Raw genomic sequence first — 12,524 nt, forward strand, 5'->3', positions numbered from 1 at the left:
CATTTAAATGATGAAAACTATTCTTTAAAGCCCAACACTTGAAATATATCTTTTGCAAAGAGTTTCTTAGTATTTTTTTAATGAAATTAGGTGACTATTTTTACCCTTCTGTTATGAAAAATTACCTAAATCAGAGAGTTAATGAACCTTTATGTACCTGTGTATGCTAAGTAGGGCAGCTAATTCATTTCTGAAGGGAAAACAATCTCATGTTTTGACAGCAGAGGTGATAACGTCCCTCGTTATGCAAATAGGATGGACTATTATGAAAGCGCTATTTGATATATGCAAATGTCAACTAATTTAAATCTAAATCCTTTAATCTTACTTTTAAAAAGTCACTGTTATGGGAACACTGTAAAAATAATGTGGGATATTTAATCTTACATAACAAGCAGCTATCAGCTGTGAGATCTCCTTTTCCTTTTGAAAGCCCTTAAGCTATATCTTGAATACAAGAATCAAAAAAGATAATCATTCACAGAAAAGAAAGAAATGGTGCAAAAATTAGAGTATTATTCCATTTATGACTATAAGCTGTCAGTCCCCTATTTTAAAATATTTTAAGAAGATCTATCATATCTTTTTGGGTAGTAAAATACAAAATTATATACTGGATATCTTAGGCCATGAAATAAAATGAGAGAAGTGATCATTGACAATGTAAGATAAATCCAGAGAATCCAGGGTATTGAAACTATTCTTCTTTGTTTAAATTATATCTGAAAATATTTGAGTGAAAGTGAATTGCTGTGAAATGTGGAAGTTAAAAAAAAAGGCATTCCACAAATGGCTTCTTAATTTGCAAGCAACAGCTTCAATCATTTTATCCCTTTTCCCTCAAAGAATGCAAATACTTAACATGTTGCTCAGAGTTTCCCTGTTTATTTTAGTTGGTGTCTGACAACCGACCTGATAAATTCCCACATGTATTATGTAACATTAAGCCCATGTCCTGGCTATTTAATAGATTATCTGGCTCCAATTCAAAGTTATTGGAACAGGAATTGGAACTGTTGCACACTTGGTCTGATCACATTAGCTGTCTTTTGATTTCTTTAATTTAATTTCTAAATTCTTTATCACCTTGAATAAATTTTTTAAAAGTTTTCTGTGATTATCTAATTGCAGAAACTATTATGATATAATTAGTTCTGGTGGATTAAGTTCTGCTTAAATACTAAGACTATCCATTCTCTTTTTCCCAATGCCTTCTATGAAACTACAGCTCAGTTCTGCCTCTGAGAATATATATATATGTTGAGTAATTTCACGACCACACAGGGCTCATCAAAATGATTACTCCAGCGGTAATTTTGAATGTTGGAAGTAGTTCAAAGTTTTAGACTTATATAAATAACACACATTTGGACAGACAGGAAAAAATTAGCTACAAGATAACATTAAAAATTACATTAAAATACGAAAAATCTGCAAAGCACAACTGCATATTCACTATTGCCAAACATTGTCCATCTATCTATTTTTAGAGTCAGTCTAAAATATCACTCAACTGGACAATTTTCCTGTGTTTCCTACAGTCTTACCTTAGAAGCAAGCAGCACGTTAGAATGGTATTTCCCATGCATGTGCAAGACCCCAAAGAGACAAGCAGGCTTCCTCGGTCACAGAAAAGCCAACCCATGAATCCACAGCAAATGCATAAGGGACAATTTCCTTTCTTTCATTGAGCTGAGGCCGGTGGCACTATCGGCTTACAGGACTATGCCTGCCTAAGCGCTTATTCACTTTAAGGTGGAAGGTCAGGGTGAACAGATTAGAGAGTGGAATGAGGCGGGGAAGAGGAGAACCTCTGCAGATCCTGATTTCAAAATACAAATAACCAAACGAGTAGAGAAACATCCCTGGAGAAGAGTCTTCTCGGAAGGACAGAGTTCCTGATGAATCAAACTTAGAAGAGTTCTTCCATCTCACCACCCCATATTTCACAACTTTGAAACAAGGGACATTTCTTAAAAAGAGCAGAGCAAGGATTTTTTTTTTTTTAATTCTTAAAACATAATGGGACATATTTGCCAGAAAGAAATGGTTTGTATCAATATGTATAAATATATATCTGATTAAAGATGACATTAAATATATTTTCCTTTGTGAAATATACAAGGTAGAGAGAATGCAAGGTTAAATTTTAATAGCATTCAAATATCTTATTTCCCATAAAAATGAATGTGTCTTGAAGGGTGCTGCTTTTTGAACATTTCTGAAATGCAAAATTTGATATGATTAAGTACATATGCAGAAGAAGATGTGGTGATGATGAGATTGTTTTCATGAAGTAAAATGTACTTTGGACTATTGGGCTTAAAGACTATTTGATTATGGGTCACCATGTTTCAAGGTTGTCAGTAAAGATTCAAAGAGTTAGGAAGGTCAGTAACAGCTCAGTAGCTGTTTTCTTAGCATAACTATTTTTTCAACCTGATTTTTACACAAAAATTATACTGCAAAGTTGGTTTCAAGAATTAGTTTCTAGAAGGCCTAGAGAGGCTGAAGAAGAGATTACATAATCTCATTAATCTGAAAAATTGCTTTGTATGTATATGAAAAGGATATAACAGTTGAACGACATGTAGTAGTATTCGAGTTACACTGAGAACTTTCATTATGTACAATCAACCATAAGCTTAAAATAATTCCAGCAGCCTTGCCGCTACTTCTTTCCACATAAAAGAAGAATTCTTGGAAAATGACAGAGCTACAGAGAAACAATCAGTAATTAAAAAAAAAAACAACAGTCTACCATAGTTACACTCTATACTACAGTCTTCTGCATTTTTTTTTTCTTTTGCCAACCTAAATATAAGAAAAATAAAATCAGGCTGCTTACTAAAAAAAAGGGGAACTTCATTATGGCAGGCTTCTGTTCACTTTGAGTTTGGCATAAGCAGATAGATGAAGGCAAAGTGGTTTGAGACCCAAGGAGAGAAGGATTCTTGTGGACAGATGCTAAAAGCTCCTTCTCCCACCCGGGACTCTCTCATTTACAAACCAGTTCCCTTGAGTGACACACACCTCCTCCCCTCTTACCCCCCTCTTTCTTGCTCTCTTCCTCTCTCCCTCCCTCCCACAAATCCCTCCCAGTAACACAGAAGAATCTTGACAGAATGGCAGGAAACACGCACAGGCTGGTCAGGGAAGGATATGATGTCAGCAACCACGAACAATAAAAGGTGTAAAGGTGCTTCCTTCCCTAAACTGTTCCAGAAGTGTAAAATGGGAACCAAAACTCTTCACTTCCTTCTCTGAGCAGAACTGTCTGAGGGTGCTGGGCTGCACACCCCACACAGGGAGGCCTTTGAGAGGTTCAGATAAGGGACAAGCAGAGAACTCCAGACACGGGACAACATTTCTGACTCCTATTTTTAAGACACCTGAGGGAAAAAAAAATCCATTTCAGCTCTAGGTTAGTATTCTGTCTGACTGCTGGAAGAAATAAAAATAAGAAGATAAATAAGTTCATTTTGGTGAAGTAGGAGATACACAGCAATGACCATTTACCACGCCTCACCAAAATCATCTTAACACAGCTCATGCAGCCATATAACCTTAATTCACTCCCTCGAGGCACATGAAGGATTCTATACAGGCAAAGAGCCAAATGGATACTTTATTTATTTATTTTTTTGGTAATTGTGAAAAAAATCAGTGTTTGTTGGAAAATACAAAATACACAGATTACTTCTTTGCCTCCATTAAAAAAAAAAGATATAGTGAGGTGGGGAGAGGAGAGATACCTAAGTTATTGAAATTTTCAAAGTTCTTAACAAGAATTCAGATTAAGAATCAAAGTAACTAACATAAACTTTCAGTTATAGTGAAACTATTTTAATCTCATCACTATTAGGTTCTTTCTAACATGGAAATGGCAGTCTACCATAAGATTTCTGTAGGAAGAAAACCACATATCAAGTGGATCTGAGTCATCTTCAGATTTCAATCATCTTCCCACAACACTTTGATTTAGAAATTAAACATAACCTTCAGTTTTATGTTTTGATCTTAGAGTGAGACTGCCATGCCACATTAAAAGATGTGGGAAGAAATTAATTCTCTGCTGCTAAACTTATCTTTGCAAAGCATGTATTTTGCTACAATAAGCACAGTGCAATCACTTAAATAAAAACAGCCTATGAATAATGATAAAACATTAAAAAATGTGATGTCAGTTTGCAATGAAGAATTCTGTTTTTCTTTTACTCACATTAGCAAATAACTTTTTCACTGACTCACATTTTCACTGACATTAGCATCTTCATAAAACGTTTTGAAAACATTCAGGGCTGAAAACCAAGCATGCTACATCATACAAGAAATTATATGGTTAAATAAATACAAGCTGGTTACTTAGCAAAGGACAAAAATGAACATAAGCCTAGTTGCTTCCAGCCTCCTATTACTAATTCAAACAATTAAATGATACATTATTATTTTAAGTGGAAAACGTTGCTCATTATGCTGCATCTAGATACATTTAACTTTCTGCTTTATGATGTATTTGAAAGACATATGAGGCCTTTAATTATATTCTGGTTAAAAGGAACAAGTAGAACTTTCACTTTTTTCTCTTAAGAAGTATTCTGAACTTCAAAAGTGTTAGTCACTCTGTTGTGTTCAACTCTCTGCAACTCCATGGACTGTAGCCTGGCAGGCTCCTCTGCCCATGGAATTCTCCAGGCAAGAATACTGGAGTGGGTAGCCATTTCCTCCTCCAGGGGATCTTCCTGATAGAGGAACTTCCAAAGATATTACAATAATTATTAATCTTATTGTTAGTCAACTGTGTGATGTCTTATGAGCTAAGGAATATTCCCTTGGTCTTAAAAGTTATTCCATTTCTCTCTAAGTTTACCATGTATTATATAGAATGCTATATTATCCTAGGTATGAATGCAAGCTGAGCTCATTCTGACGACACATAGCTAAGACATCCTCTTAAGGATAACAAATTTACCCATTCTTCTCCACCGGCTAAGTACCATCATGCCAAACTAAAGTTATTTTTTTTATTTATTCCAAGTTAATATGATTAATTTTGAGTCATTTTCAAAACAGTAACATAATGTCACACATACAGATAGTAAATAATGTCAACTGTCTTTCAGCCCCTCACACCCGCCATGCTCCTTCCTACCACAGGGTCTTTGCATATGCAATTCCTTCTTCCTGGAATGTTCCTCCCTCTCCTCTGTGCCTCCTTAACTTCTTCCCTTCCTTTCTGACTCAGCGCCCGTTTCACCTCCCAGAAAGCACTCCACACTCCTGATCACATCAAATGCTCCCGTGAGGGCTCAGAGCACCATGCCTTCCTTTGTGGCATGTCATAATAGAAATTCTGTCTGCTGACTTCCACAACATCTGTGGGCCAAGTCTGGCTTGCCCGACTTTTGCATTCTCAGTTTCTAGCCCAGTGCCAAGTGTACAGTGGGAGCTAATAACTATTGGTTGATTAATGAATTAATTCATTAGGATTTTTATCTCTCAGGTCTTTATCACTATTTTTAATGACTACTAAGAACATTTTTCATTTATACATGAAGAAGACTCACTTAATCTTTCATTGTATTTATATAGCATCTCATATATGGAATAAGAGATTCTGAGAAGTGAGGCTGATTACAGACTAATAATTTAATCACTTAGAACCACTGTTTGTTCCCCTGCCTTACAAAACAGCTGGGAAAGACTTCTTCATCTTTAGGACAGTGTAATCATTAAATGTAGTACTGTAGGTGAAGGCTAGGTCCAAAGTAGAACTGAGAACGTGGCTTACTACTTTTAAGACTGCTTCAGCTTTGAGGCAAATTGAAAGTTCTGTACAATGAGGTTATCAAGTGAACCATGTAGTCTTTACTTATACCATGAAGACCTCACTTTGCAGAGATGATGATGGGCAACTTCTGAAGGTAATACCTCATTTATCCACTAGCAATAATCATTATATGAAGAAAAATTTACAGTGTTATAAAAATTAAGAAGCTTCTCATAAGTATCAGTCATGGAAGAGCTTCAGGCTGCAAAAGTGGAAATAACTAGGGAAATATATCAATTTTCCCAATGACCACGGCTGCTGAAAACTCTACATTAATGTTTCTAGTCCTACTTTAATATCTTTCCCCAAGGACAAAAGGAGATGAAATGTATGTCAGAAATATAATAAGGCTAAAAAAGAACTCATTTTGAAAACCCCTGCAATTAATTTAGTAAGTGGGCCTAACCTGCCATTATCACTGATATAAATCATTTTATTTACACAAAACTAGAATTTAAGAGACAGAAATCTTTAAACAACTGTATTTCATTATAAACAATTTAATAAACACAAGGGAAGCACAGCTTCCCTGTCATGATCATCCATGGTATATTTTGCCTTGGACATATTTTTCACAGTGGAGCTTAAACAGTATTCTCCAATCCCATGCTAAAATAAACTCCGAATGGTCTAAAGATGTCAAAAGCCTTGTGCTATCCAACCACACCACAGTTTTTAGTCTTTCCGCATTGTACTGAGTAATTAAGTCAGGGTTCCATCAAGTCTTTGGTTTCCTGATGTTTCACAACAGCATGTCCACCTTGCTTTCTTCTACAGGCTATTTAGTGATGGGGCAGGGCTCACCACCAACGCAGATCCAGCCCTGTCCTCATCACAAAGCAAGAGCTACCAAGCATCACAGAGTGTGCTCTGTTCCCCAGCTGTAACCGCTCCAAAAGCACATGCATCTGGATGTTCTGTTGCTGTTATTGAACACAGCAAGTTAAGCACTATATGACACCAATATTAGCGAAACAAAAGTGTCAGCCTTCACAGCATACTAGGCTTGAAATGGGGGATGTGCTATTGTAAATTTTCATCTTGTTAGGATAAAAATATGAATTCCTTTTGAAAAACTTATTATTTTCTTAATCTTTAATACACCATATTTCATTATTAAAATGTAAATATTCAACAATTTTTTTTCTCAAAAGCCTGTGTGTATTAGACACAGTTTTCACCCTTACTAATCCATTTGCATGTGTGTGTGTGTGTTTGTGCAGAGGGAATATTTTCCCACAAAATTGCAACAAATAGAAAAAACACATTTTAGTTTTTCATAAGATGTGGGTAAACAACAAGAGTGCATTTTAAGACACCTGAGTACTCCTGAGTATTATCACCAATAAATGATCATAATACTATTAGGATTGTGATATAAATGGTTAAAAGGACATTCTACGTAAAGGCTAAGTAATAAAATAATAATCTGTATTCAAATGTTACATTACATGATTGAAAATTATGTTCTTGAAAATGATTTGCCTCTGTTGTTATTTACTTTACCAATTTATTAACATTTTAAAAATGACCTTGGAATGAGAAGAAATACTACTGTCTTCCTGCCAATGTTTTTGTTCTACATTAAGAAGAGTATGCTTGATAAATCATCTGCTATTTACATTCACTGAATGTCATTTACTTTTGTCTCTAGCTAAACTTTAGAAATGTAGTGTTTACACAGAAACCTATGATAATTTACATAATATTCAAAATGCCATAATCATATCTCAAATCAAAATACAGATATTTGATATTACTATTATATATGGCTCAACATGGAAGCTCGTGATTCATCAATTTTTCTATTTCTCTTCATCTCCTTTACAGCATCCTAATCAACCTAATTAAGGCTTTGTTCATCTGAAACCTCTGATGACAATTTGTTTAACTCTGTCCCACTGTGGTCTTCTTATAAGGAGAATTAAATCTGATCTTCTGACAGCAATCATTAAATGATCCCAACTGGCCCCAATTAAGCCACATGGCTCACGGGCTTCCATACAGTCAAGTGTCAAGTTCCCTGTTTCATTTACACATCATTCTTTACCTTGGTTTATTTTCTTAAAGCCAATTAAGTATATGTGTCTTATCAAGTGGAACTACAATAAATTTCCTTGTGTCCACTAGCTCAAGACAGGGCACCTCCTGACTCCAGAGTCACACTGAAACATCATGCATGACTCCAACATCATGCATGACTCCTGAAGACTTTCTCTCTAGCTGTAGTGCTATTAATGGAAAAAAAAACAACTTTATATTTATTTACTCAGGATGAAATTGGTGCATGTGTACCTTCTCAAAGTAATACACATGTTTAAATGGTTCTGGTGAACATAAATCAATAGTAATTTTTCATTTGGCTTATTTACAAGGTTCTTTTAATAGAGTAGTACCTGCATTTAGTTAAGTTTAATATTCCTTTAAAAAAAAAAAACATTTGAAATGATCTCTTTAAGACCCTCTAAAACAGCAGTACCAAAGTAAGACTTCTGAAGTTAACCTTTCTTACCCTTAATTTCTGCTCTAATTTTTCCACATATGCTCAAATGTAAGTTCTGTAATGATGTTCCCAGGCCTTCCTACGTGCGCAGGTAGCCTCAGGATTTAGAGCTCATTGACTGTGTGCTACTCCTGGGAAACGGCTGATTAAAAACAGCCTCTTGAGGAGTAGCTCCTATTCACATCTGGCTCATCTTATTCTAAACTCTAATACCTATGTGGAAATTTGACCCCAAGCTTTGGCTTTGGAGAACCTCAGTTTACAGACCCTTTACCTTAGGTGGCAAGGCAGAAACATAGAGAAATTAATCCCAGTATGACTGGCGTTTGACACAGTTTCTGAAGGCCTTAATCACTGACCTGACTACTTTCCTCTGAATACAAACAAATGCACTGCATTTTTGTATCTAGTCTAACACTAGCTATCAGTGATCATCTGCTGGTTTCTGATGCAGGCTGTCACAGTTCTCAGAGTAGATGGATTAGAACATATCTGCGCATCCTAATCATATATAAAAACTGACATTAGGACAGACGACTGGAATGGATGTTATGCATCCCATAGGACATTAACCTTGATGGAACATGTAGTTCTTTTTATCACTGACCAACAGATGTGACTACAAAGAAAAAGGAAAATACAATGGAATCTTTAGCATATTGATGTTTGGCAACACCTAGAAAAAACAAAAAAAGTATCTGCATTTTCTTTATGATAGTTAAATATACACTTGGTCAGCTACTCAATAAATCACTGTTCTTTTCCTCAAAAGAGCAAAATTCAAAATACACATTACAAAACGCTGACGAATTAGAAAACATTTACCAATCTCACAACTAACTGACTCTTCTACAAAATGTCTAACAAATGTATTAAAATGTTAGTAAAGCAAAACAGACGCTGGGTGCTGTATTATGAAATATTTCTCACTGTATTATAGTAATCTCCAATAAGATTTGATGTTAATTTTAGAGCATGCTTCTGCTAAAAAGGGCAAACCCTGCAACAGATTTAGTACAAAGAAGCTGAAAATATCCTGTGGAAAAAAAAATCTGTAGCAAAATCAGCCAGCCCAAATCCTGCCATTACTCAGCACTGCAGTGACGTGCGGATGTTTGTAGTGGTTTGAGGAGCTAGCAGGGGTGGAAACTCTACATACTCGACTCCAACATGATTGCAATTGAACCTCATCAAAGTAAGAGCTCATAATTTGTCACAGAAAACAGCCAATTAACATATGTTAGAAAAAGGCTTCATAAAGATAATATATGATTAAAGCCCCAGTGCAGCTGTTGAAAATCAAAAGTATGCATTTAAAAAAGAAATCCCAGCCTGAGCTTCCGTATGGTTAAACTGATAATGGCTACTATGATTTTTTTTTTAAGTTGAAAAATATAATTACAGTGCTTCTCTTAAGTCTGGGGTTATGGCAAGGGAGAACTGGGTACTGCAGCCCTATTTACTATGCCTTACTTAGTTCTATAAATAGTTGAAGCTCTTGCCAAAACTCTGTAGTTACTTTGTTATAGTGCTATTTTAAACACAGACCTTCATTGTGAGCTAAATGGCCTTCAGGATGCACTTTGTAGTTAGAGCATTCCTCTCAAAACTATATCCTCCCTTTATCTGTGTAAAACTCCAGGACAAGAGGACTCTACATGACTGCCCTGCTGACTACAAAACACACCAGGACTGTGTAACACACAAGTTTTAATACTTCGGAACTTTTGTCAGGGCTGGTGGTCAGGAAGGGTGACAGTTAAATGTCAGAAATGAGATTAAGGTGCACGAACGCAGTGCAGATCCTTTTACGGGACACAAGGCAGGCGATCTGAGCCAGCTTTGGAGCAGATAAACTACACGAAACTGTATGTGGTGTATGCTCATCACAGAATTTAAACTAAACTCTAGCTTGGACCACACGGCCAATCAAATCCTGGCTAAGCTGATGTCGCTGGAGGCCGTGAGCCAAAATCATGCTGTTTAATATTACACATATCAATGAACAAAGTCTGATCAACAGTCACAGATATATAAATACGTCACGCATTATACTTGGTGCCAGAGACGCCAGGGTGAACAAAACAAAAGTACTGGTCATCACGAAACTGAGACTTTAAGGGACACAGGGGATTTGTATAACAATTGCAGATAGAAAAACGATACAGAGAAACCACCACAGCAGAACAGGCTAGGTAGGGGGTGACGACATAGGAAAGGGGCCCAGGTGGTTAGTGCTGTCAGGGAAAGGTTATTTGAAAAGATGACATCCGAGGCGAGCTGTAAACAACGGATGGAGCAAGGCAGTGTTTGGAGGGTGAACATTTCGGCACCCCACCCATCACTGGGGGTACAAATTTGGCCAATTCACAGTTTCATAAACCTCAGCTGCCTTAGCTAGAGAATGGGAATAATAACGCATACATTCTGTAAAGAGGTTATGAGGCTCAGGAAGAAAAATAGATCCACATTCATTTGCAAAAATTCAGTTAGATGCAATTCAATTTCTTGACTACCCTGTGTAAACTTGTTTTCTTCACTTTAACATGATTTAATTTTATGGAAATTATAAATACTTTGAAACAGGGAGAATACAGTATAATGCAAAACGTTTCTAAATTTGTATTAGTCGAATCCAACAGTGTATCTTCCCTTGAGATGTGGCTGTTTCATTTAAGTAATGCCCACTGGTTGAAATATCAGTAGGTCTTGGGGATATAAGTTCACTTTGCATTGCTAAATATAGATAATACCATGGGCAGTCTGACAAATACAGCACAAAATTTCTGCAAATATAAGAATTATATTTTTTAAACTGTATTTTTAAAACTCTTTTAGAAATAAACAATCTTACAGCATTACTAATGTAACCGAGTCACTGTTTTAGGTTGACTTATTTCCTCTCTCATAGGGCCCAACTCCTAAGCAATCAGCACAGTTTTGATTAAGATCTCAGAGATAATGCCAGTGTCTCACTGTATGGGAAATATTCACACATCTTTGGACACAAGCATCCAATGAGATTAAGCTACGTAGCCTCATCAAGCCAAAGAGATTAATTTCCTACTTAGAAGGAATAGACAAACTGAACCATCTAAAACTTTTTAAAGCATTTTTAAGAGGAAAAATACAAAATTTAAGGATTGCAAATTTTAATAAATAGGAAATTAGAGTGAAGGACAATAGACACTTCGATTTTAAAAGCTGTAAAATATAAATGTCCATCAAAAGAGTACAGAATTTTAAGTCAGGGGAAGGGTCAAAATTTCCTATTCAAGGAAATTTTATTTAAGGAAAAGTGGGCATACATTTTAAATTCTCTCTCCCCTGTCATTTTTTTTTGGGGGGGGGAAGTGGTATAAATTTGATCCTTTATTCCATCATTTTGCTCTTACGTCCTGTTTGGCGAACATAATTTATGTTAAAGTTGTATAATTTACCAAGAAGCCTAAATGAACGCTCATCTGTTTTCATATTGATCAAATACCCTGAAAATCTGGAAGTTTTTTTTTTTTTAAGTCAGGCTGCCTTTTTTCTTTCCTAAATGAATCACAGTATAGACACTTTTTTTTTTTTAATAAAAACTAGCACAGCATCTTCTTTTATGCCCGGTGCCAACCAATACTTCACATTGCACACTCGCGTCCCTCCCTATCTTGTCCAGTGATCTGTGGAGGACGCTTCTCTCCCTTCAAAACTCAAGTCATAACTGCACACAAAGCAGGCACATAAATACTAATTTCTCCCCTCTATGTGAAGCATGCCCCACTTGATTTTTCATTTCATTGCCTTTCTTTATCTCTCTTTCTACATGCTTAGAACTGAGGGGATATGGAAAGTGAAACTGTCAAAGAGCTAGGAATAGAGGTGTTTTCAGACGAACAGAACGTTTCCTCCCTAAGATGCAGGCAGGACAGGCAAGCAGGCTGCACAGGGCTGGGGGCTGCCGGCCAGGGAGAACGGAGTCGGGTCCCAGGCCTAAAGCCTGGCGGGTGGCTCCTTATCTCAGCACGTCTACACATTCCGTCCCAGGCTCTTCTCAAGGAAAGCCCAAGTCATCCTTGGCAGATAATACTACATGGAAAGTATTACAGTACTTCCCCTGTAACAAAGACCATGCTATGACACGAGAAGTTACTGACACAGGCAGCTTTTCGTCCTGATTCTCTAAACCTTAGGGCCTGTTAAGAA

At 36.4% G+C, this 12,524-nt stretch overlaps 1 protein-coding gene across 13 annotated transcripts in view; it reads right to left on the minus strand.

Annotated features, from left to right (window-relative positions):
* MEF2C (myocyte enhancer factor 2C) overlaps nt 1-12,524 on the minus strand; it is a 179,066-nt gene that overhangs the window by 102,934 nt on the left and 63,608 nt on the right. For 2 of the 13 annotated variants that reach the window (XM_061424360.1, XM_061424359.1), the window contains exon 1: nt 1,548-1,952. The exons of the other annotated variants lie outside the window; for them this stretch is intronic. The gene's annotated coding sequence lies outside the window, so the exon portion shown is untranslated. Of the gene's footprint in view, nt 1-1,547; nt 1,953-12,524 lie in introns of those variants that run through there. 13 annotated transcript variants of the gene reach the window in all.

This window comes from Bos javanicus, chromosome 7 (assembly GCF_032452875.1).
Source record: "Bos javanicus breed banteng chromosome 7, ARS-OSU_banteng_1.0, whole genome shotgun sequence".
NCBI classification, from domain to species: Eukaryota; Metazoa; Chordata; class Mammalia; order Artiodactyla; family Bovidae; genus Bos; species Bos javanicus.